Here is a 24,492-nt window from a genome sequence, read left to right as displayed (position 1 = left end):
AGATACCATAGCTGTTATTGGAGGCAATTCTGAAAATTAAATGGGGTAGAGGGATTAGGTTTTTTCAGCATTGGTAAGGAGAAGTTTGTCAATCCATCCTGGATTTACATAAAACATTCACCAACTGTAAACTATTTTCAATCCTGTGGGCGCATGCAGGCAAACAGGTTTAGTTCTGAACGAAAAAATGGGATGGTAATCAAAACATCCCTCTAAAAATACTCATGAAAAAAATTAAACCAAAGTTGCAATGGGATCCTTTGGCAGGATGAGCCAATTCCACAATATATATAAATAAGGAAAGCCATTTAATCTATCTTGGTTCATTCATATAGAAGGAGTTACCTTCCCCAACAAGGGAGAACCTAATCACCGCCCCTTGACATTTAAAAGCATTACCATCGCTGAATGTCCCCACCATTAACATTATGGGGTTTATCAGAGAGCAGAAACTTAACTGGACCAGCCATGCTGGCGCAGACACGATGGGCTGAATGGCCTTTTTCTGTGCCACAACTTTTCTATGGGCGGATTTCTCAGCCCCTCCCGCTGGCGGGATCTTTCAGTCCCGCTAAAGTCAATGGAGATTTAAGTGGCTCACCACGGCAGAGCCTGAAAATCGCAGCTGATGGTTCTATATAAATACAATAGCTGCAAGGGCAGATTAGAAACTGGGAATTCTGCAGCAAGTAACTCACTTCCTGACTCCCCAAAGCCTGTCCACCATCTACAAGACACATGTCAGGAGTGTGATGGCATACTCTACACTTGCCTGGATGAGTACAGCTTCAACAACACACAAGAGGATCAACGCCATCCAAAACAAAGCAACTTGCTTTGGCACCTCATCCACCACTCCCTCAACTACAGACGCACAGCGGCAGCAGCATGTATCATCTACAAGATACACTGCAGCAACTAACCAAGGCTCCTTCAACAGCATCTCCCAAACCCACAACCTCTACCATCTAAAAAGACAAGGACCGCTGCCTGCAATTTCCCCTACAAACCACACACCATCCTGACTTGGAACTATTGTAGTTTTATCACTGTCAAGGGATCAAAATCCTGGAACTTCCTTCCCAGCAGCACTGTGGGTGTACCTACACCATACGGACTGCAGCAGTTCAAGAACACAGCTCACCACTACCTTCTCAAGGGCAATTAGGGATGGGCAACAAATGCTGGCCTTGCCACATCCCAAGAATGAATTTTAAAAAGGAGCGCCAAGTCTATTAATAGTCCACTATTAGCACAGATCTTGGAGTATGTACATATATGGCTCAATTTTCTAAGCTCCACTGAGAAATAACAAAAGTAGGACTTTATCATAGCACACTGTCCAATTTTTATTATTATTCTAGGACTTTTATCTCTACTGCTTTACATGACAGTTCATTCCATCTGTTTTTCACTAGAACTTCTGATATCAGTACAAAATACGCCTTTAACTAGCATAAACCCATGATTTGTACTACCCATGCAATTATGTTTAATTTTACAGATCTTTTTCATAAAGTTTACTATATTATATGCTTTTAGAAGACTACCTCTCAGTTGTATCCTTTCAAGTGGAAAAACCCAAATTCCTTCACCTATCTGTCCCCAAACACAAGGAATCAGCTTAATGTCTCTCTGAACTGTATCCAGGGCCTGGATGTCTCCCTTGTGTCTGTGATAGAACTGGATACAGTACTCAAGGTGAGGACTGACTGCACTAAATTTTGAATGCAGCTTGCTTTGTTTGCACCCGATTGCTTTGACTGTACGGTTCAACACTCTACTTGCTTTTAAAATTGCTTCTCTCCAGCAAACTTACCTAAAGTCAATTTCATCCTTAGCTACTGTTACTGTTTTGAGAGTGCATTGTGTTGCACACTTTTCTAAGTTCTTCCGCTGAGAAATAACAAACATAAATAAGGCATCCATGCATTGTAATGCTTTTTGAAATTTCAGTAAAGCAGAGAAATGTTGTAATTGCTTTTCCAGCAGTAAGTTTTATTGCGAGAAATAATAAAACCAAATGCTGGAAATATTAAATAATAATTCTAGAAATATACAGCACCTGAAAAGAGGAAACAGGTTAGTACATTGGGGGCTCTTAATAAGCACCACACACACATTAACCTGTCTTTCATCTTCCACATGTTGATGGGACAACTGTGTATTGCCAGCACTTTTTCTTCCATGGGGAAGGTATGAATTCCCTACATTGTCTGCTCAAATTAATCTGCACATTAACTTCAACTGAATGTTTTTAACTTCTCATCTTCTGCCCTTTGAAAGCCTCATCAATGGTTCATTACAACAGCTGATCTTGTGCAACTAATTCCTCAGTGTTATAAAAATTGTTGAAACTTACTATTTGATACAATAGTAGGTTACTGAGTAAAAATCCACTGAAAATAAATGAATAGGTAATAATAGTCATCAACATTTTATAGTAAATACCACCATCAAAAGGGTTTAATTAAACATTTCTTGACATGAAAACGTAAATAGCTAGACTACAGTTGGAAAAAAAAAAGTAGCTCAAATACAAAGCAGATCTATGTGTGTTACTGGCAGTTGATCACTTCCATGAAAATAATGCTATTTTGTACAACAGTCTGGAGAAAGATGTTTACTGATCTACACATATTACAGCAAGTACAGTACAGCCATAGTAGCCTTCATCGATATCACACTCTCCCAATATTTATTACTTGCTATCAGTAGGACTGGTGCTGGAGACCCTACAGTTCAGCTTACACGGAGCTTCACAGTAACATGACATGACAGTAAAGATTAAGCCCAACTGTAAATTAATGCTGAGTCTGAAAACTATTCATTGTTTGCTCGGTTCTTTTGCTGAACTCCGAAATGAAACTTGTACTCTTGCTTTAAAGAAGGTATCTGCAGATTTCCGAATGGATACTAAGTTTCCACAAGAAGTTCTGAAATTTGGTATCCACGTGTGCAGTGTTAGCTCAGTATTTTCAAAGAGTATTGCTGAAAAAGAGATACATGTCTTGCATTCGTCAGGACGCTTTGCAAGAATACCAATATAAGGGGAAAATTAATACACAGGGTCCTGTTCTTTACAGACAGAAAGAACAAAATAAGTGACAGCCATTCACTGACCCATTCCCCAGGGCAACGCCTTGACCAATCAGGGTCAAGCTACCTGGTCAGTCATCATCATTATTGCATTCTCCATGGCAAAACCTCTACCAATCAGAGCCCACTTGCCAACCAATCAGCAATCTCTTCACGTACAATATAAATTGTTGTTTTGCCCTTATATTGGAATTCCTGCAAAGTATCCTGATGAGTGCAAGACAAAAAGATTCAACATGTCTCCTTTTTCAGCAATACTCAAGTTCTGCATTATCAAACAACTATTCATTTTCAAAGACTCGACAAACTTTTTTTTTTCTCCTGTGGATCAATCTATAGCCCTATTAAGTAGTGATAGTTTCATTACAAAACAAAAAATTCAGCTGAAACCTTGTTTTAGAGGAGCGAGACGATTCTGGGCAAAGTTCTGATGTCTGTATAGATCACAAGCTACATTTTCCTTTTTGATGACCACAGAGTACTGTATACAGTGAGGGTAAGCTGCATTGGTGGAGTGAGAAGTTCTCACATGCTTTCTGTCCCAAACCATTTGCATAGCTTGGGCACACACATAGCCTGGATTCATTACCACTTATCCAGGAAAATCCAGGGAATCCTGGCGATGCAGGTCTCCATCCGTTTTTTCTCCCCATTCAAAAACAAATACAAAAGATATATTAAGTTGTACAGAGAAATAATTTCTTTATCTGATCCTTTTTAAGTAACAAATCAAGTGGGAACTCAAAAAAAAAAGTAAGAGAGGTTTAACAAAATTATAACTTGGGAATTTTTTGAGTGAGAAATTTGCTAAAGTTCCTCACACATGCCTAAACCAATACAACAGCGGACCGATGGAAATTGGGCCTCAGGCCTCATCAACATTTCCTGCGCAAGCGGGTCGTGTCTCCTGAGGCAGCTCACAGGAGCAAAGGCATCAATGTTGCATGCCTACCTCACTGGCAGCAGTTTTCAGGCTGGTTCCAGGATGGGGGTTGGAGTGGTTTGCAGTTGGAGAGAGGGGAAGAGTGACATTACAATTCTTATGAATTGGGGTGGTGGGGAAGGGGGTGGGGGTGGGGGTTGGGGTGTGGTTGGGAAGCACACCTCTGGCTCCTTAGCTCTACAGGAACATTAAATATTTACATTACCAACTTTTGAAGATTCCTGAACAGGGAAGGGCCACATCTGTCCCGCTCATCACTGATTAATTTCTGTAGTCTTTCCCCCAGGACGCCTAAAGAAAAAGTGTTGCATGCACTTAGGAGCCGAACCAATGCTTGCGCATTTCGGGCACAGGCTGTCTGGCTGCAAAGTCAGTATGCTTGGATTCTGCTTTACGCCTAAAAAAATGGGCATAAACACAGACCAATTTCTACTCAATTGCAATTACATTCAAGGAGATAACCTAAAGTCCTCTGCAAGACAAGAATTGTAAGGTTTAACAGTTCTTAAAAAGCAATAAAATTCAACACAATTTCTATCTTTAAATCTTAATACAATCTCTTTAAATCTCTCCTTATTTACAGGTAACTTTCAACGGTCAAAATTTGGCTTAGCATGCTTCGGTTTAACAAAGAAAAATTCTCTGCTATTAGAATGCCACAATATTGTAACTGTAGGGGATAAGATTTGGAAACACTTTGCACATCAGCCATTTCAGGTCAAAACGGCATGCATGGTTTCATGTATTAGGGCTTCAGACAGTGGATTTGTTTCCCAGCCAGCCTAAATTAATTAAGAGTTTGAGGAATGTTACCAACCATGACCTATACAGATCAGGGTGTACTCTGTTTCGTTCCCTTGGGAGAACTCCCCTGCACTGATTGAGTAAAAAGCAAATGTTAGGCAACCCTTTCACATTATAAAAGTGCATTCAGGCTATAGATAACACAACCCATAATAAAGCCCTTAGCAGCTTCATGGACAAATTTTATTGAGTACCTAATTGTTTTTACTTTTAACTTCATTTAACATAGTAAACAAAAATGAAAGAACTGCTCCTGAAAACTCACCAGGGAATTTCATACCCCTAGGCCTGCCACTTCTTATTAACATTTCACCTCACACACTGAGAGGTTCAAGAATCACCAAACGTTACAGTAGTAATGCTGCAGAGATGTGCTTAATTATTAAAAATCATAAAAAAGCTATGGTGTATTTGTACTTATTTTTATTTTGTCTATTATTTCTGCATTGTATATTGTAATTTTTTTGGTACTTATTTACTCAGTAAGTTAGGATTCTTTTATTGAAAAATAAGCGCCCCTTATCCTCTGCCCCTACTAATCCCCATTTTCACACTCCAATCACTTTGAAAATCCATGGTCGGTTTGAAATAAAAGCTTTAAAAAGTTCTCTCTGCAATCAACTGAAAAACATGTGTCTGAAAGTTTTCTCTGATTATTTCATTAGTACGCCAGGCCAACTTCTATTTAAATTTTGTCGACCCTGATAACTCAAGGATGCGCAAAGCATCCGATGAGATCAAATGAAGGAGGAAAAGAAAAACAGAATTACCTGGAAAAGGAGGAAAAGACTTCCTTTCCTCTTCCAAGATGTACACAACCATATATCTGATGAATTTTAATGCCAATCTACCAAGAGTGTAAGAAGTCCAAGGCAAAATTTCTCCTGCTTGCATACATATGGTGTACAACCAACATCTCTAGCAAACATGATGAAAAAAATATCATTCACACTTGATAGGAGACACAATTCAGTGATGGTTTAAGAGTGCAGTGTTCCTTCCCTTTTCTACCCACCCTCTGTGAAGATGGTAACTGACACAGGGATACATTTCCACCGTCAACAGCCCTCAGTAGCTTGCATCAGCAGCCATTCTACCTGGGTGAGTCTAGCCTGTATTGGCAGGTTGTGGTGGCCAGATGGTATTAGAGTTAATCCAAATTTTTCCCTTAAATAGGATCTATACACATTCCACTTGGTGTCACTGGGAGGTCAAGGGATCAAGAATCTTGCCCAACACTCCCCCTTTCTCACTTGGAGGTATTGAGGCTTATAGTAGTGCAAGATTGTTTATAGATCTTCTGGGAAATGAAACAAAAATAAATAAGATGGTACGCATATGATAAGTATTATCATGGTGATCTGGTGTGGTAAGCAAGCATGTGTGGACATCAAGTAAGGACAGGACTGGGCTTGAGTGTAACAAAGTGAAACAAAATAATTGAATTTGAACTTCCAGGAGTAGCAGGAACAAAGAATGAATTTTACACCGGGGGCAGATTTACTTATATGATATTCTAACTGGACCAAAACAAAGAATTTGTTCTGTAAGCATCATACAGAAAGAACTCAAGGTGTAAATACTAAAACATTAGCATTATTACTTACTACATGTGCAAAATCAATAACCAAGTTATTGATTCATCGAAATTAAGTAAATCTCTAACCCAACTATTACTTCCCGCCTCACCTTTAAAAACCTCAATCTATATTTCAACCATGTATTCAGTCAAAAATAAAAATACCTGGAAAAACTCAGCAGGTCTGGCAGCATCTGTGAAGAGGAACACAGTTAACATTTCGAGTCCGTATGACTCTTCAACAGAACTAAGTAAAAATGTATTCAGTCATCTTTCCTAACTCCTCTACTGCTTATTTCTCCTCTGTGAATTATCCTGGGATGTCTTCCATGGTAAAGGACTAAATAAGTGCAAATAATTGTTGTTGAACTCAGCACATTACATACAGAATATTTGATTTGACCCACATAATAAACTTAATATGTTAATTAGTACTTAACACATGTAACTGTATAATCTCCCGCAGCCCCCCACAGTCCCTATACAACTTATTTTCCACCTAAAGTCCTGTGCGTCTCAAAACAATTTCTATGTTGAAATATGCCCTCATTGAGGGCTTTTCAGTCTCAGAATTTGATGAGCTATTGATCATGTGGTTGGTTTTGGGGGAAAAGCCTCAACTCAATTTAGCAAAGCTTAAAATCAACAAAAATGAGGGCAGACAGCCTCAAGGCCAACGTTATATGTAGACAACCGCACTGCTAATTTTGCTAGAAATAATCTTCTGTCTAATATGCAAGTAGGGTCTGGAAGCAAATGGTTAACAGATAGCCAACAGATAGCCATCTAGCAACTCAGGAAGACAAACCAAATGTCATTTGGGTTTTCAAAGAAACATATACACCACCTAGCTCACACTATTAGTATTAGGCCTCCATTAGACCATTACTAAAGCTGTACCTAGAAAACCCTGGTAAGATGAATTGAGGGGACCGCTAAATCCAAGTATAGAAACTAACACTAACCTAGCACAGAACTGAACCATACTGATCAGGAAGATCCCTAGTTCATTTCTTAATCTGTGTGGAGTTAACTCATATCAGTCAAGATGGCAGTAGAAGCACTACAATTGACCTAAGTGCTCCAGGCTGGGCAAGAGAAAAGAAAATCCACTTCTGATCATTATCCAGTAATCACTTATGGAAAATGTACATGATATTGGAAATTTGCTCAATTCTGAGCTGCTTGTGCAGGCACTTAGAAGCAAAGTCTGAATCTGTACACCTGCGACTCAGCATTTTTAGAGAAAGAGGAATGATAATTAAAAGGGAGAAAACTAACTCCTTTTAGCTATGACTTGAGACTTGTAAATAAAACTCATCAGCAAATGCAACATGTGAATCACCACCAACATTCCAACCACTGCCACCCCCACACCCCACCCACCACCCCACCAATACAGCCTGAAAATCTGCCCTTTCACCTTTATATGCAAAATATGCCTTTTATTTGAAACCATGGGACTCAATCTGCGAAGTGGTACTCCATGGACAGAGGTAACACTATGCACGTTAATAGAACAACACAAACTGGGCCAAACACATAAGTCCGTCAGTTATGGATGGCATTGAGCTAGCAATCCAGGAGTCAGATTGGGATGATGAATTTAATTAAGCTGTTAATTTGTTATATTCCCAAGAAAGTGATCAAAGATGCCAAACTGGCTTAAAAGATCAACTGGTTCACTTGTATCCTTTAGCAATGAGAGTTTGGTGCTACATTTGGCTCCAGGCCCACACTACATAGTTGACTATCAATACCCTCTGAAGTGGCCTAGCAAGCCACTCATTTGCAAACAAATTACTACAATGTGCAAAAATAAAGAAACAAAAAATAGAGGTTCTGTCAATTGCATTGCAACAAAAGCCACTGCATCATTATTACTGACTCAATAAGTTTGAATTCCCTAACACTGATTGCATTAGTTTAAGAAGAAGGTCCACTAGTGGTCCACCATCTTCTCACATCAGGTAAGGATGGGCAATAAATGTGAACTTCCCAGCACCGCCCACATCCCAAGAACAAATATAAAAAATATCATCGCCCCCCCCTCCGCCGACTTAAGGCCAGGGACTGTTTTTGTTCACGGCAAATGAGGTACCAGATTTTTGTGACCTGTGACATCAGCATCAGTACAGTTCGAACTTATAAGGTTTAATTTTTTGAACATCCAGTTTCTCCTATTTTCCATCAATATTATACTAACTTCTTCTATTATCCTGAAGGCATTGCTCGTCAGTGGGGAGAGGTTCACAGGCGTGTTACCCTCCAGTAATGTACCCAGGTGCCAATTCTTAAGCATGCACTGTGAGTTTTATAAGTATATTAGATTTCCAGTATAGCAGTCAAGTCCAATTCTACACACATCAAACATCTCGAGATCTATCAGATGAGCATTCAGGAGAAAGAACCCTGGCCATTTTCTTCTCCCCTTCAACACAGTGGCAATTGGGCCAATCAGCTAACTCAGCACTGACTGGGGAACAAAAATAGGCAGCAGGGAAAGTCACTTGCTGACTAACTGGCTAAGCTATCAGAACAGCCCATGTTTTTACTTTCTGCTATCTCTGGTCCTGGACATTAGCCACTCCTAATATGAAACACATGCTTTGTCAGAAAATTGGTACTGCACTTGATTTCATCAAGCATTACAGAAATTGTTTAAGTTTTCATTCCATCAGAGCAATATATACATAGAATTAATCATCTTTCAATTGCATCACTGTGATTTAATCTGAAGTAGAACGAGTTGAGCTACTCAGCACTTCGTTATTTTAGAGAGATTCATATCTTTTTGGAATTCTGACATTCCTATCCATTAATGTGGACTGTGGTCTTAGGCTTTAAAAAGAACAGTGTGTTATAAAACATTTAAATAGTTGATTTTCAACCAGGCCTACAATTTTTATAAATTATCCCCAGCTGAATGGTGACTCTTGAGTTACATATAGAAAACAGTGATGTAAAAAGAGTCAATGTAGGCGTGCTCCAACAATATTGGGCTGGGAGTCCCAGGGAGCACATTCACAAGCCAGTATTCAGTATGCTTGTTTATGCTTGCCAATCACATGATTATTTTAGTGTTAAATCTATCCCTACTGACTCCTACTGTTGGTTAGAAGAGGGTACAGTAATGTTGCAAATGGCACATTTTAAAACTAAATAATGTCTGCTGATTGAGTTGTATAAACAAGTATAGTACAAAATTGAACTTTGGCACAAATATGTGCTGCTGCAGATCCAATACCTCAAATTTCATTGGACAGTATCCCTAGTGAACCAGCTTACTTAAAACAAGTCAGTGCTACATTCTACAAAGGAGCACCTTACATGGGACAATTTTAGTTTACACTTGTCAATAGAGCTGGTCATTGTTTAAAAAAAATTTAAAACTTAACCAAAATCTTCATGAAATATTTTAAAATAATAAGAAATAACATGCACCAATGATTGTCATGCAAACTACTTACCCTAACAAAGAATATTCCTCTCTAACTGCTTCCTGCTGTTAAATCCGTTATCACCACATGCCTTTTTACAAGCACAGGAATAATTGCTCTGCTGAGAGCTTTATTGAAACTTGAGTGTGCCCAACACCAAATCAGCTGATAATATTATCAAGAGCCAATTTCAACTTTTAATTTTTGTACTCTTACTATTACTAGAGACTTGAGTGCAAAAATCAAGTCTGACACTCCAGTGTACTACTGAGGGAGTGTTGCACTGTCACAGGTGCCATCTTCTGGATGAGATGTTAAACTCAAACCCCTTCTGCCCTGTCAGATTGATATAAAAGATCCCAGATCACTATATCAAAGAAGAGCAAGGGCATTATCTCTGGTGTCCTGACCATTATTTATCCCTCAACTCACAATCACCAAAACATATTACCTGGTCATTTTCACTACTGTTTGTTAGAGCTTGCAGTGCAGAAATTGGCTGCTACATTTCCAACCCTACAATAGTGACTACACTTCAAAATAATTCATTGATTGTAAAACGCTTTGACTTTTTTCCTGCTCCCAAATCAGTACATCTAGTATCCACCAAGGGTCTTACCTTGATCCCCTCTCATTTCTCATCTACATGCTGCCCGTTGATGGCATCATTTAAAAAGTGTCAGTTTCCACATGTATGCTGACAACATCCAACTCTACCTCGTCACCACCTCTCCAAACACTCCACTGTCTCTAAATTGTCACAATGCATGTCCAACATCCAGCACTGACGAGGAGAAATTTCTTCAAAATAAATACTGGGAAGACTGAAGCCATTGTTTTCAGTCCCCATATAAAAAAAGTTCTGTTCCCTAGCCAGTGACTATCCATCTCCCTGACAACTGTCTTGAGGCTGAACCAGGCTATTCACAGCTTTAGTATTATCTTTGACCTCAGGATGAGCTTCTGACCACATTTATGTGCCATCACAAAAGTTGTTTATTTCCACCTCCATAACATCAGCTAACTCCACCCCTGCTTCAGCTCATCAGCAGCTGAAACGCTCATGCACGCTTTTGTTAGGTCCCAACTTCACTATTCCAATTCCACTTCTGGTCGGCTTCACACTTCTGTGCCGTAAACTTGAGGTCATCCAAATTTCCACTGTTTGTATCTGAACTCGCACCAAGTCCTGTTCACCATCAGCCCTGAGCTCACTGACCTACTTTGGTTCCCGGTTAAGAAATGCTCAATTTTAAAATTTGTATCTTGTTTTCAAATCCCTCCTCCCTGCCTATGTTATCTCCAGCTGCAAAACACTCCATTATCTGTACTTCTCTAATTTTGGACTCGGGCATTTTCAATATTAAGCACTGGTGGCCATACCTTCAGATATCAAGGCTCTAAACACTGGAATTCCCACCCCGAACCTCTCTCCCTCCTTTAAGAGGCCTTTTGACAAAGCTTTTGGTCATTTGCCTAATATCTCCCCATGTGGCTAAGTGGTAGATTTTCCTATACAGCGATCCTGTGAAGCGACTAGCAACATTTTATTACATTAAAGGTGCTCTATAAATACAAGTTGTTGGCATCCTGAGATTGCAAAAAGTGCTATGTAAATGCAAGTCTTGCTTTTCTATTTAACTATCAATCTGATGAAAATCTGTGAAGGCTATTAATAATCTGAGCTCAAATACTACCTGCAATTTAAAAATAAACTGTTTGATGCATGTTCCTAACAACTTATATAAAACCTTTTTTAGTACTATATATTAACTTAGTTATTCTTGTGCCCTACCTGTAATGACTCCATGCTCCCACCAGGATCAAATTTTCAGAAGAGACATCACAACACCATATTCCTGGTACATTATTTTCCATAAATAAACAAAACCTCTTGGTTCACATGTGGTTTGAAATGAAGGAGAAACTGAGAAAGAACTGCTTTTCGGTCAAGAGCTTCTTTATTGTATATTTATTGCTTAAACTATACCTGAAGAATACTACAAAATGTATTTTTTTCCAGCAATAAATATTAAATACAACTTTTTGTTTAGTCGTTCGGTAGTACAGAACTTCAAGTATTGCTGAACAAAAGGACACATCTAAGCTTTCCACATTGCACTCACCAGGACACCTCATAAGAATAACAATATAAAGGGGAAGTAACATTTTATACTCTATGTGAAAAGAGTGCTGATTGGTTGACAAGTGGACTCTAATTGGTAGAGGTGTTGCCATGGAGAATGTCACCAGTGATGGTGACTGACAGTTAACTGCCAAGCACTGTTTGAAATTTAAACGAGTCAGCTTGACCCAGATTGGTCAAGGCATTGCCCTAAAGAATGAACCAGCAAATGGCTGTTATTTATTCTGTTTGGCTGACAACCAATTCAAGATTGCCAGTTGAGCTCACAATGTGGCACGCATTGGCAACTACATATACTACATACACAGGGCCCCATTCTTTGCAGACAAAAGGAACATGTACACACATTGCACCTGTTTCAGCTAGACAAAATGAGTGACAGCCACTCTCTGACTCATTACTCAGGGCAATGCCTTGACCAATCAGGGTCAAGCTGCCTGGTTTAAGTTTCAAACAATGCTTAGCAGTTAACTGTCAGTCACCATCACTGGTGCATTCTCCATGGCAGCGCCACTACCAGAATCCACTTGCCAACCAATCAGTGCTCTATTCACATACAATATAAATTGTTCTTTTCCCCTTATATTTGTATTCTTGCAAAGTGTTCTGATGAGTGCAAGACAAAAAGCTTAGACATGTCTCCTTTTCCCAGCAATACTTTTTTAATTCAATCATGGGATGAGGGCATCACTGGCTAGGCCAGCATTTATTGCCCATCACTAGTTGCCCTTGAGAAGGTGGTGGTGATCTGCCCTCTTGAACTGCTGCAGTCCATGTGTTGTAGGTACACCCACAGTGCTGTTAAGGGAGGAAGTTCCAGGATTCTGACCCAGCAACAGTGAAGCAACAACAATGCCAAGTCAGGGTGGTGAGTGGCTTGGAGGGAAATTTGCAGGCTGTGGTGGTGTTCACATGTGTCTGTTGCCTTTGTCTTTCTAGATGGTAGAGCTCGTGGGTTAAGAAGGTGCTAAGGTGTCTTGGTGAGTTCCTGTGAGTGCATCTTGTAGATGGTACACACTGTTGCCCGTGTGTGTGGATGGTGGAGGGAGTGAATGTTTGTAGATGGGGTGCCAATTAAGTGGGCTGCTTTGTCCTGGGTGGTGTCAAGCTTCTTGAGGGTTGTTGGAGCTGCACTCATCCAGGCAAGTGAAGAGTATTCCATCACACTCCTGACCTGTGCCTTGTAGATGGTGGACAGGTTCTGGGGAATCAGGAGGTGAGTTACTCACTGCAGGATTCCTAGTCTCTGACCTGCTCTTGTAGCCACAGTATTCATATGGCTAGTCCAGTTCAGTTTCTGAACAATGGTAACCCCCCCCCCCCGCCCAGAATGTTAATAGCGGGGGATTCAGTGATGGTAATGCCACTGAATGTCATGGGGCAATGGTCAGATTCTCTCTTGTTGGAGATGATCATTGCCTGTGGCACTTGTACTACAAATAGTACTTGCTACTTGTCAGCCCAATCCTGGGTATTGTCCAGGTCCTGGTGCATTTGGACATGGACTACTTCAGTATCTGAGGAGTCATGAATGGTGCTGAACATTGTGCAATCAGCGGTGACCAGCCCCACTTCTGACCTTATGATGGCGAGAAGTTCATTGATAAAGCAGCTAAAGATGGTTGGGCCTAGCACACTACCCTGAGGAATAACTGTGCAAATAATCCCATTGGTAGAGAACAGCACATTGGGGTAATGAAAATTCATTGCTTCCAAAAGAAAATCAACGAAATGCTGAATAAGCAGCCAAAATGGGTCTTGCCCAGAATAGTTTTTGGATGTGCATTTACACTCCATTGATTCCACTTCCACCCCCACCAACAACCCCACATCTTAAGCACTTTTTCTCACAAATGGTGATGGAATCCAGAACTCTCTTGCCCAAATGGCTATGGATGTTAAGTCAATTTAAACTTTCAATTCTGAGAACAATTTATTTCATTAGTTAATGATCGAATAGAAAACAACTCAGGCTCAAGGGGTCGAATGGCCTTTGAGCTTTGGTGCTTTGAACAATGCAGGAATCAGCCAAGTTCAACCTCACAATCTTTATGCCTCAGAAGCACATCAATTGCTGCATTTTCCCCAGATTATCTGGTTACTATCAGATTGCTGTTTGTGGGAGCTTGTTGTGCACAAAATGGCTGCTATGTTTTGTACACAGTGACTACACTTCAAAAGTACTTCATTGGCTGTGAAGTACTTTGGGGATGTCCTGATGTCATGAAATGTGCTGTTTAAATGCAAGTCTTTCTTTCACCAAGTAATTTCACCTATGATGTCACCTGGCATATACTCAGCGAGTATCTGACATAGTTTATAGGAGAGCTAAAGGATTCATTCAGTTTGGAAAGACATTATAGTAACAGCGCGAGGGACTACAGTCTTTCAAAATCCAGACTGTAGTAGATGGCACATTCGGAACTTTGCAAGTTCCTACCAATAAACTCCTCAACTTACATATTGAAAGGAACACCACTCATTGAATGCATACATTGAGGGTGACCAGGTGCAAAGTGCCCTTCTTATGAGTACCAGATGTTCTGGAATTTAGCGCTGTGCATTCATCCCTCCATTAGCTCTTCCAGAAAGATAGCTAAGGGAACTTAGGGTGATGCCGAATTGCTCTTGCTGTCATGGATAATGATTCCGCTAACAGTTCCAACCACAACAATGGCTTAGGAGCAGCAGGAGGGATACGCCTCCACTAGAATCATCAATGAGATGACCACTAGGATTCTAACATCTCTTCATGATCACTGCCAACCATGGAATTGTGTTCCATCATACTGTCAGTGTTTGCAAAGGGCAGGAGGGAAAACTCAAAAAAGACAAAACAAAAAATATCAGCAATGGTGCTGAGATTAGAAATACAAAATATGTTCTATATATAATCTTAATTCATTGGGCACTAGTTAAGGTGCTGAAATGAAGTAAGCTAAATCTTACAGAGAATAGACATTAAGGAGAGCTGGGATCATGTTATCCGTCAACATTACATCAAAGAAAGCTGGATATTCACGAACCACGAGAGAATTTCAGAGATAAAAACAAAAAAACTGCAGATGCTGGAAATCCAAAACAAAAACAGAATTACCTGGAAAAACTCAGCAGGTCTGGCAGCATCGGCGGAGAAAAAAAGAGTTGACGTTTCGAGTCCTCATGACCCTTCGATTGCAGATCTGCCGAAGGGTCATGAGGACTCGAAACGTCAACTCTTTTGTTCTCCGCCGATGCTGCCAGACCTGCTGGGTTTTTCCAGGTAATTCTGTTTTTGTTTTGAGAGAATTTCAGAAGCTAGTTATGTTATCTGAACTTAGAGATTATTAAGAGTTTTCATCACACTTGCAGGCACAATATATAACATACCTAGACAATGAAGCAGAAGAAGAGGTATCCCAACCCTCACACATCAATTTTCTCTTGGATAGACAGCATGAGTATAGAAAGAAGTTAGGCCTTGTACCTAAGACCCCCTTAGGTCAGAGTGTAAGAGAACCAGGGAGCAAGGCAACAGGAGCCTAAGCAGATACGCCAAACCTACTTTTTCAGGCCCTCCTTGTATCTTCAGGCCAGCCTCTTGTGCACGGAGGCCTCCTTGTCAGAGTGTAAAGCTGCGCAAGGGAGACGTGAGCCTATGCTGTGTGTATCAGCAAGCCATACAGAAGTGCCAGCTTGTCAAATTAGTGTACTGTGAGGCCTAGACAGACACAGCACACTTCAAATGTACTACACCTGGCCAGTGTTAAAGAGGGAAAAAGAATATGAGAGCTATATTATTGCATTTGAGAACCAACAGCATAGATCAAAACTGATACCAGGTCTCAGAAATCTAAGCTATAAGGATTTATTGAAGAAGTGATACCTATTTTCACCAGAAAACAAGAGGCCTTCAGGAGACCTAATAGGTTTAAAAATTATAAATGGGTTTGCTAAAGCTGATGTGGGTGATTTGTTTACAATGAATGGAATCAAAAATTGGGAGATATAAGTTTGAAAATTATGAGTTAATAGGGACTTCAGGCAGAACCAATTCACACAAGGAGTGTCAAATATGTCACTAGACTAGGTGACTGAAGTACATAATATAAATGAGTTCCGCCAGAGGTAAGTTTCTGGAGAAAGACATGATTAAAAGGACATAAGAGTAGAAATGAGTGACAGCAATGTTATCATACAGACACTTAACACACGTGTCAAATTCCTCCGCACTATTTTAATGGATACATTACCTCAGGTTAACACCTCCATTAAAATAGTGGAAAGAGGAACTTGATATGAGTGCCTGCATCATAACATTGTTGAGAAGGCAGGAAAATAGGGTTGAGATCCACTACAAATGTGTAGGCTTATTGGACCAGCTGTCCTTTTCCTGTTCCTAAAATGCCTATGAATAGGCCAACTAATTTGGGGCAATGCCACATTTTATGAATTTCTACACTTACAAGCTGTAGCACGTTTATTGCGTTTTGCAGCGGCAATGAAAATGCGGGTCACTGAACATATTTGAATTATATCAAATCACTTTCTGTATTAAGTCACTTGCCTTTAGTAATGAAGCTAGGCTTCCTTACCTTTATGTCTTAGGGTAACACTTCAGACTGCAAAGCCGCTTTACCCACTGAGACATCATGACAATTTTACAGCCACAAAACTTCTATGGTGACAGCAACTTGCATTTACATTGTGACTTTCAGAGGGAGAAAAAGCACAGAGAAAAGCACAGAGGTTTAAGATGGTAATTTTAGAGCTGGATGCCTAGACAGCTGAAGGCACAGCCACCAATGGAGGGGTGATGCAAATTGGTGATGAGGCCAGAATTGGGAGAATACAAGTGTTCATGGAGAGTTGGAAAAGGTTACAGAGATAGGGAGGACCAAGGACAGGAGGGATTTGAACACAAGAATGAGAGTTTTTAATTTGCGGTGTTGCTGGACTGGGAAAATATGGCACCAACCCACATGGAGATATTAGATCAGAGGATGAAAGGTTGCTCAAAGAAGTCGGCTTTGAAGGGTGTCTTAAAAGAGGAAGGAGAGGTAGAGAGGCATAGGAAGGGTATTCCAGAGCTTAGGATCTAGGCAACTTGAGGTGCAGCCACCAATAGTGGAACAATTAAAATCAGGCAGAAGGATTGTGATATAATTAAAGAAATTAGCATAGAGAGGGAAGAGGTTCTGAGTGGTCTGGCAGGCTTAAAAGTTGATAAATCTCCAGGTCTGGATGAAATGTATCCCAGGCTGTTGAGTGAGGCAAGGGAGGAGATAGCTGGGGCGCCGGCAATAATTTTCAATACTTCTCTGACCACAGGAGAGGTGCCAGAGGACTGGAAGACAGCCAATGTGGTACCATTATTCAAAAAGGGATAAACCAGAGAACAAAAGGCCAGTCAGTCTAACCTCAGTGGTGGGGAAACTATTGGAAGCAATTCAGAGGGACAGAATTAATCTATACTTGGAGAGGCAGGGATTAATCAAGGACAGTCAGCATAGTTTTGTTAAGGGGAGGTCATGTATGACCAATTTGATTGAATTTTTCAAAGAGGTGACCAGGTGTGTAGATGAGGGCAATGCATTTGACATAATCTACTTGGACTTCAGCAAGGCTTTTGATAAGGTCCCACATGGGAGACTGATAATGAAGGATCCAAGGCAATTTGGCGAATTGGATCCAGAATTGGCTGAGTGGCAGGAAGCAGAAGATGATGGTCGAGCGGTGTTCTTGTGACTGGATGCCTGTGTCCAGTGGGGTTCCACAAGGATCGATGTTGGGTCTCTTGCTGTTTGTGGTATATATAAACGATTCAGACTTGAATGTAGGAGGGTTGATCAGTAAGTTTGCGGATGACACAAAAATTGGTGGGGTGGTAAATAGTGAGGAGGATAGCCTTAGATTATAGGAGAATATAGACGGGTTGGTCAGATGGGCTGATCAGTGGCAAATGGAATTTAATTCAGATAAGTGTGAGGTGATGCACTTGGGCAGGACAATCAAGGCACGGGAATACATGGTGAATGATAGGGCCCTGGGAAGTATTGAGGATCAAAGGAACCTTGATGTGCATGTCCACCAGTCCCTTAAGGTAGCAGGACAGGTAAATAAGGTGGTTAAGGCGGCATACGAGATACTTGCCTTTATTAGCCGAGGCATAGAATATAAGAGCAGGGAGGTTATGCTGGAACTGTATAAAATGCTGGTTAGGCCACAGCTAGAGTATTGCATGCAGTTCTTGAATCCGCATTATAGGAAGGATGTGGTTGCACTAGAGAGAGTGCAGAGAGTACCAGGCTGTTGCCTGGGCTGGAGAGTTTTAGTTATTAGGAGAGATTGGATAGACTGGGCTAATTTTCCCTGGAGCAGAGGCTATTAAAGGATTGAGGTGTATAAAATTATGAGGGGCAAAGATAGGGTAGACAGGAAGGAACTTTTCCCCTTGGTGGTGGGATCAATAACCAGGAGCATAGATTTAAGGTTAGGAAGAAGTTTTTCACCCAGAGGGTGGTGGGAATCTGGAACTCACTGCTTGAAAGGGTGGTGGAGGCAGATACCCTCATAACACTTAAGAAGTATTTGGATGTACGCTTGCAATGCCATGGCATACAAGGCTATGGGCCTAGTGCTGCAAATGGGATTAGAATAGTTAGATACTTGTTTGACCGACGCAGACTCAATGGGCCAAAGAGCCTTTTTCTGTGCTGTAGACCTCTGTGACTCTATGCTCTTCTGGTGGCTGCTGGTGGTGGAGGCGTCAGCTTAGGAGATCAGTTGAGAGTCATGGCCAAGTCCAAGAATCACCTCAACCACAATCAGTCCAGCAATAATCTTTCAGGTTAAACCAATTAAACCAAATCAACAAAATTGGGATAAATCAGGCACAGCCCCTAATTCAGGTCAGCTGTAAATCAGTCCAGCAAGTGGCACAGGACTGGGATCAAAAAGCCTAAGTCTTATTGATTTGAACCCCTGAAAGGAGTTGATCCTGAGGAACATATGGTTTGCCAAGAAACACAACAAAAAAGGAGCAGAGAAGGTTGAAAGCAAAAAATAAAATGGCTATCACTAAGAAAAGGATTGACAGTTTTAACAATTTAAGATCTACTGTCCTTGAGGAGGGCAGCCCTATGATACATCGTATTCCAAATTGTTTATTTTGAATAAAACCCAAAACTTAAAAAAAAACTGAAATCAGGATGCTCAAGAGGCTAAAATTAGAGAAGCACAGATATCTCAGAGAGTTGTGGGGCTAGAAATTACAGAGACAGGGAGGGGTGAAGCCACAGAGGGATTTGAAAACAAGAATAAGGATTTTAAGATCAAGATGTGATGGATGGGATCCAATGTAGATCAACGAACACATGGGGTGATACGGGAACAGAACTTAAGTCATTCAGATGTAAAATTGGCACCGAGGGTTTTCTGCCAGTATATAAACCACACAATTTTAATCTCCATTGTAATATTTGACCTGTAATGTGCCATAGTAGCAAGTTGAAAATCTACATTGGTGACCCAATTATTTAGGACTAAATAGCCGATAGTATAAAAACCTCTACCAATAACTAAAAGAGTGTTTACGCCATCTATATTTCCACATAATGTGCAGAAAGCACCCTCAAAAATGGGCATATTTTTGGATCAATGTTTAGTTACAGCATGGAAAGTTATCAGTAACTCCGTAACCAACCATTTCACTAATTTTGACATTCTGACATCACATTCTTCAGCTAACGTGATTTCCAAAATGGCAACCAAAGAGCTCAGTGAGCAACCAAGCTGAATTCAGATCTTCCAACCACAGAATCTTTTCCATGTATTTTGTCCAATTTTCACCTCCATGTCTTGAAGCCAATAATTCTTGCTAGGTATGTTTCTATGGGCACTATCAGCCCTCCAGTACCTTGGTGCAGAATCATTATGGCGTAGAAGGTGGTCAATTGGCACATCAAGCGGTGCCAGCTCTCTGTGGAGCAATACAATCTGTGCTATTCCCCCACTGTATCACTCCCCTCAGTCTTCATTGCTCCAAAGGGAACAACCCCAGCTTCTCTAACATTCCTGGAATCATCCTGATAAACTTGTCAAGGACCTTCAGATCCTTCCTTGTTCAAGTGATTATTTTTCAGGCACAGCTTAGAAACCGTGTCCTTAAAATCACGTGGAGATTCTATCCGGTGCAAGGATGGCAGACACCCAGAGGAGTGGTAAAAATGGTTGAAATCGGTGTCAATGCTGTTTCTTTAGAGGACTGGCTAGCCTGCCAATGTTATGGTAGGAGAATCCCTGCAAAATTTCAGCACCTGAATGTTTGTAAACTATTTGGCCTTGAAAGGCATCCCAGCCAAGTCAAATCCTGTTCTCATCAGATGCCAGCAGACAGGTATTTTCCAGCTGAGGTCACTAGATAGCATTCCAGAATGGGAAACCTGGCTGATTGTTTCCACCCTCAAACCCAGAGGCATTGAGGGTATCCGTCATGTTCCAAACTGCTGAGAGCAACTAATTCACCACAGTTCAGCAACTGAACCTGATCCTTCTACTCTGCATGATTTGGTAATAGGTGATTTAAAAAGGTTTTTACCTTCTCTTAGAGTAATATAGCATTTGCCTAGTATAAATAGAATACCTTCAATGCCCTTTTCATGCACATAATGCAAAACTGCACAACAGGGCAAGCAATGAGTTGCAGCCAATCTCCAGTGAAAATAAAACAAATTTCATAGCAAGTATTATTGCCCACGTTCATGGGATTGTTGCAATTTCAAACTTTTATTTCCAAATTTGGAAGGCTAAGGAAACAGTTAAGTGATGTAACTATGTCATCATGGTGCAATAACTGTGGAAATAAGGTTCACAGTTTATTGTTTCTGTGAATGCTATTTTTAAAAGCTCTTTACTTCAATTATACACAGCTATATCCTAAACATTGCAGTGTGGTTTGCTCAGAAATAAATTGAAAATACATTTAAAATGTATGCATTCATTCAATTAAGCTGCAGGAAATGTACTGTCCACACCAAATTTACTAAATGCCAACCAGTAAACATGGAGAATAAACACACTTTTATAATATAATATTGTGTGAACAGACTCCATTATATGTGGTTTCCCTACTATGAAACACTGAATCAGTGTGCTTCCCCTCCCCCAACACGTTGCTGAGGCAATCCACGCCATCTGCATGGTGAATATTTCAAATTTTACACTTTTCCCAGGGTTTAAAAAACAAAAAACTCTGAGCACCAAAATATTCATTCGTGCATTTAAACGATCCACACTTAAACATACAAAAATGGTAGCCATACCTATCCGTGACCTAGTTTCACGAAAGAAGCAATTGTTATCACTATGTATACAATGTGTCATGTGTAAAATCAATACATTATAACCTCTGTGCTTTTGAACACTAGTCTGCAATTGTATGAGCGACCACATGCACATATATTTCATTCATTTCACCCAAAACGTGTTTTTATAGAAAACAAATGATAATTAACTATGAAAGAACAACTCGTTAAGCCTCTACTTCAACCCATATTTTTTTCCTAATGAACACTGCTTGATTTTAAGGATCCCTGAATGACAGTAATTAATATTCCCAAGTCACAGAAAGTACCATTTAGCAACAACCCCCATCTCCAAACTGTAAGCACCCCTCCCCCACCAAACCAAAACTATTTCAGTTTAACTGCTTTTAAAAAAGTCAGAACAAATAATATAACCCAAGTAACATCTTGAAAAGTTGTTTAGATCAATGCTGTGTCTATATATAAACATCTTACCTTATACAATGCTGGTTTAAAAAAAAACCCAGAGCTTGTTTTCACTTCCACAAACAACGAAAAGCTCCAACTACTTTTTTGTGTGTTTTTAAAATATATATATGTATTTTTCAAAAAGGTTTAAAAGAAGCGTTTTTCACGTATTACTCATCACCAGGCTATCTCTCTCTCTCTTCTGTAGTCGGTCAATATGTGCCTCGGAAAGGCCTATAATTGGAAGAATATCAACTATAGTTCGCATGTATGTCTTGATCCAAAGCTAATGACACCGAAACGATGTGGTGGCGAATGGAAATGAGGAGGGAGGGAAAATATAGAGAGAGAGAGAGGGAGAGGAGTCGGTGGGGGAGGGGTGAGAGAGAGAGAGAGAGAGAGAGGTAAAAGTTGATCGCAGAATGGCGTCAGAAGCTGCTGCTGGTTTCTAAAACATTCATTTCCCAGACTGAGTGAGTGAATGTGAGAGAAGGAAACAGCAACGGCCGCGCAGACAGGCACCGAGACACTGAAGCTCAGCTCAGCGCCAGGCAACCAGCCAGTGACCCGCAAGGGGAAAACCAGCCTCCCCTTTCCCGACTCCCCCACCCAACCCTCCCCACCACACTCAATCCAACCACTCAACCCTCTCCCAAACTCCCCCACCTCCCTACTCAACCCTCCCCACCCCCACTCAACCCTCCCCACCCCACTCAATCCTCCCACTCAACCCTCTCCCAAACTCCCCCACCTCCCTACTCAACCCTCCCCACCCCACTCAATCCTCCCACTCCACCCTCTCCCAAACTCCCCCACCCCCCTACTCAACCCTCCCCACCCCACCCTCCCCACCCCCCCACTCAACCCTCCCCACCCTCCCCCACCCCCACTCAACCCTCCCCACCACACTCAATCCTCCCACTGAACCCTCTCCCAAACTCCCCCACCCCCCTACTCAACCCTCCCCCACCCCCACTCAACCCTCCCCCACCCCCACTCAACCCTCCCCCACCCCCACTCAACCCTCACCCAACCTCCCCCACCCTCCCCCAGCCCCCACTCAATCCTCCCACTCAACCCTCCCCACCCCCACTCAACCCTCTCCCAAACTCCCCCACCTCCCTACTCAACCCTCCCCACCCCACCCCCACTCAACCCTCCCCACCACACTCAATCCTCCCACTCAACCCTCTCCCAAACTCCCCCTCCCCCTACTCAACTCTCCCCCACCCCACTCCACCCCCCCCACACACCCCACCCCTCCACCCCACCCTTCCCCACCACATACCTACCCCTCTCCCCCACATACTCCACCCCACCCCTCCAGCACCCCAACCCCCCAACCCTCGCCCCACACACCCCACCCCTCGCCCCACCACCACCTCACCCTTCCCCACCCCCTCACCTCTCCACCCCATACCCCCACCCCTCCCCACCCCACACCTTCGCCCCTCCCCCCACACACCCCGCCCCTCCCCCCACACACCCCACACTATTCCCCCAACACTCTTTCCCCAACGCTCTTTCCCCCACTCCGACTCCCCTCTCCCACACCCATGTCCCACTCCACGGCCCCACTCCTCAGAACCCACTCCCTTCTCTCGACACCCCCACCACACTCCCTTACCCACACCCCAATCCCCTCCCCACTCCCCTCCCCACACACCCCCCACAATCCTCCCCCCACCACTCTCTACTCCCCCCACCACCCTCACCCCCCACTCCCACACCTGCCCCATCCCCCCCACATCCTCCCTCACTCCCCTCCCTTCTCCCAAATGCTCACTCTCCCCACCTCCCTTCCCCCACAACCTCACTCCTCTCCCCCACACCCCTCCCCTCCCCACACACACAAACAACCCCTCTCTGCCCACCATCCTCACCCCACACCCCCACCCCACTACCCTATCCCCACACCACTCTCCTCCCCTCCCCTCCACAATCCCTCCCCCACGCACACAAACCCCCACCCAACTCCCCACTCCCCTCCCTCCCCTCCTCTCCATTTCCCTACCCCCATTGCCACACCCCCCACTCTCCTCCCCTTCCCTAACAACCTCACTCCCTTCCAATCCCCCACACCCTCACACCCTCCCCTCCTCCACATCCCCGCTCCCCTCCTCACCCCCCACTCATCTCAACACACGCATTCCCCTCCCCCACAACCACACTCCCCTTCCCACACACCCTCACTTGCTCACCCCCACTCCCCTCCCCTAGATAACCCCACTCCCACATCCCCTCATGCACATACCCTCTCCCATTCCTCTCCCCCACACACCCCCACAACCCCCACTCCCCTCCACTGAAAACCCTGGCCCCGTCCCCCCACACCCCCACTGCCCACTCCCCGCCATCCCCCCAAGTTCCCCCTCCCCCTCAACTCCCCTACCCCCACCCTGCTCACTCCATATCCCCACTCCTCTCCTGCACACCCCCACTCCCTTCTCCACCACACCCTCACTTCCCTCCCCCTCCCCAACACCCCCACTCCCCTCCCCCAAGTCTCCACACCCCTCCCCCCAATGCCCCCATGCCCTTCCCCCAGCACCTCCACTCCCTGCCCCCCAAAATAATCCACCCCCTCCCCCATACCCTCATCCCCACAACCCCCTCCCCTACACCCATGTTACATTACAACCACCTCTTCTCCCTCCCCTACATCCTCCTCCTCCATCTTCCCCCTCTCCCCTTCCCTCCTCCTTCCCCTCCCCCTCCTCTCCCCAACC

The 24,492-nt window shown here is 42.6% G+C and overlaps 1 protein-coding gene across 1 annotated transcript in view; it reads right to left on the bottom strand.

The window, feature by feature from the left end:
• LOC121283984 (F-box-like/WD repeat-containing protein TBL1X) overlaps nucleotides 1–22,300 on the bottom strand; it is a 318,557-nt gene extending 296,257 nt beyond the window's left edge. The window contains exon 1 of the mRNA XM_041198852.1: nucleotides 21,791–22,300. The gene's annotated coding sequence lies outside the window, so the exon portion shown is untranslated. The remainder of the gene's footprint in view (nucleotides 1–21,790) is intronic.
• Nucleotides 22,301–24,492: the final 2,192 nt, after the last annotated feature.

This window comes from Carcharodon carcharias, chromosome 11, assembly GCF_017639515.1.
Source record: "Carcharodon carcharias isolate sCarCar2 chromosome 11, sCarCar2.pri, whole genome shotgun sequence".
Classification (NCBI taxonomy): domain Eukaryota; kingdom Metazoa; phylum Chordata; class Chondrichthyes; order Lamniformes; family Lamnidae; genus Carcharodon; species Carcharodon carcharias.
This window is presented reverse-complemented; position numbering and strand designations above follow the sequence as displayed.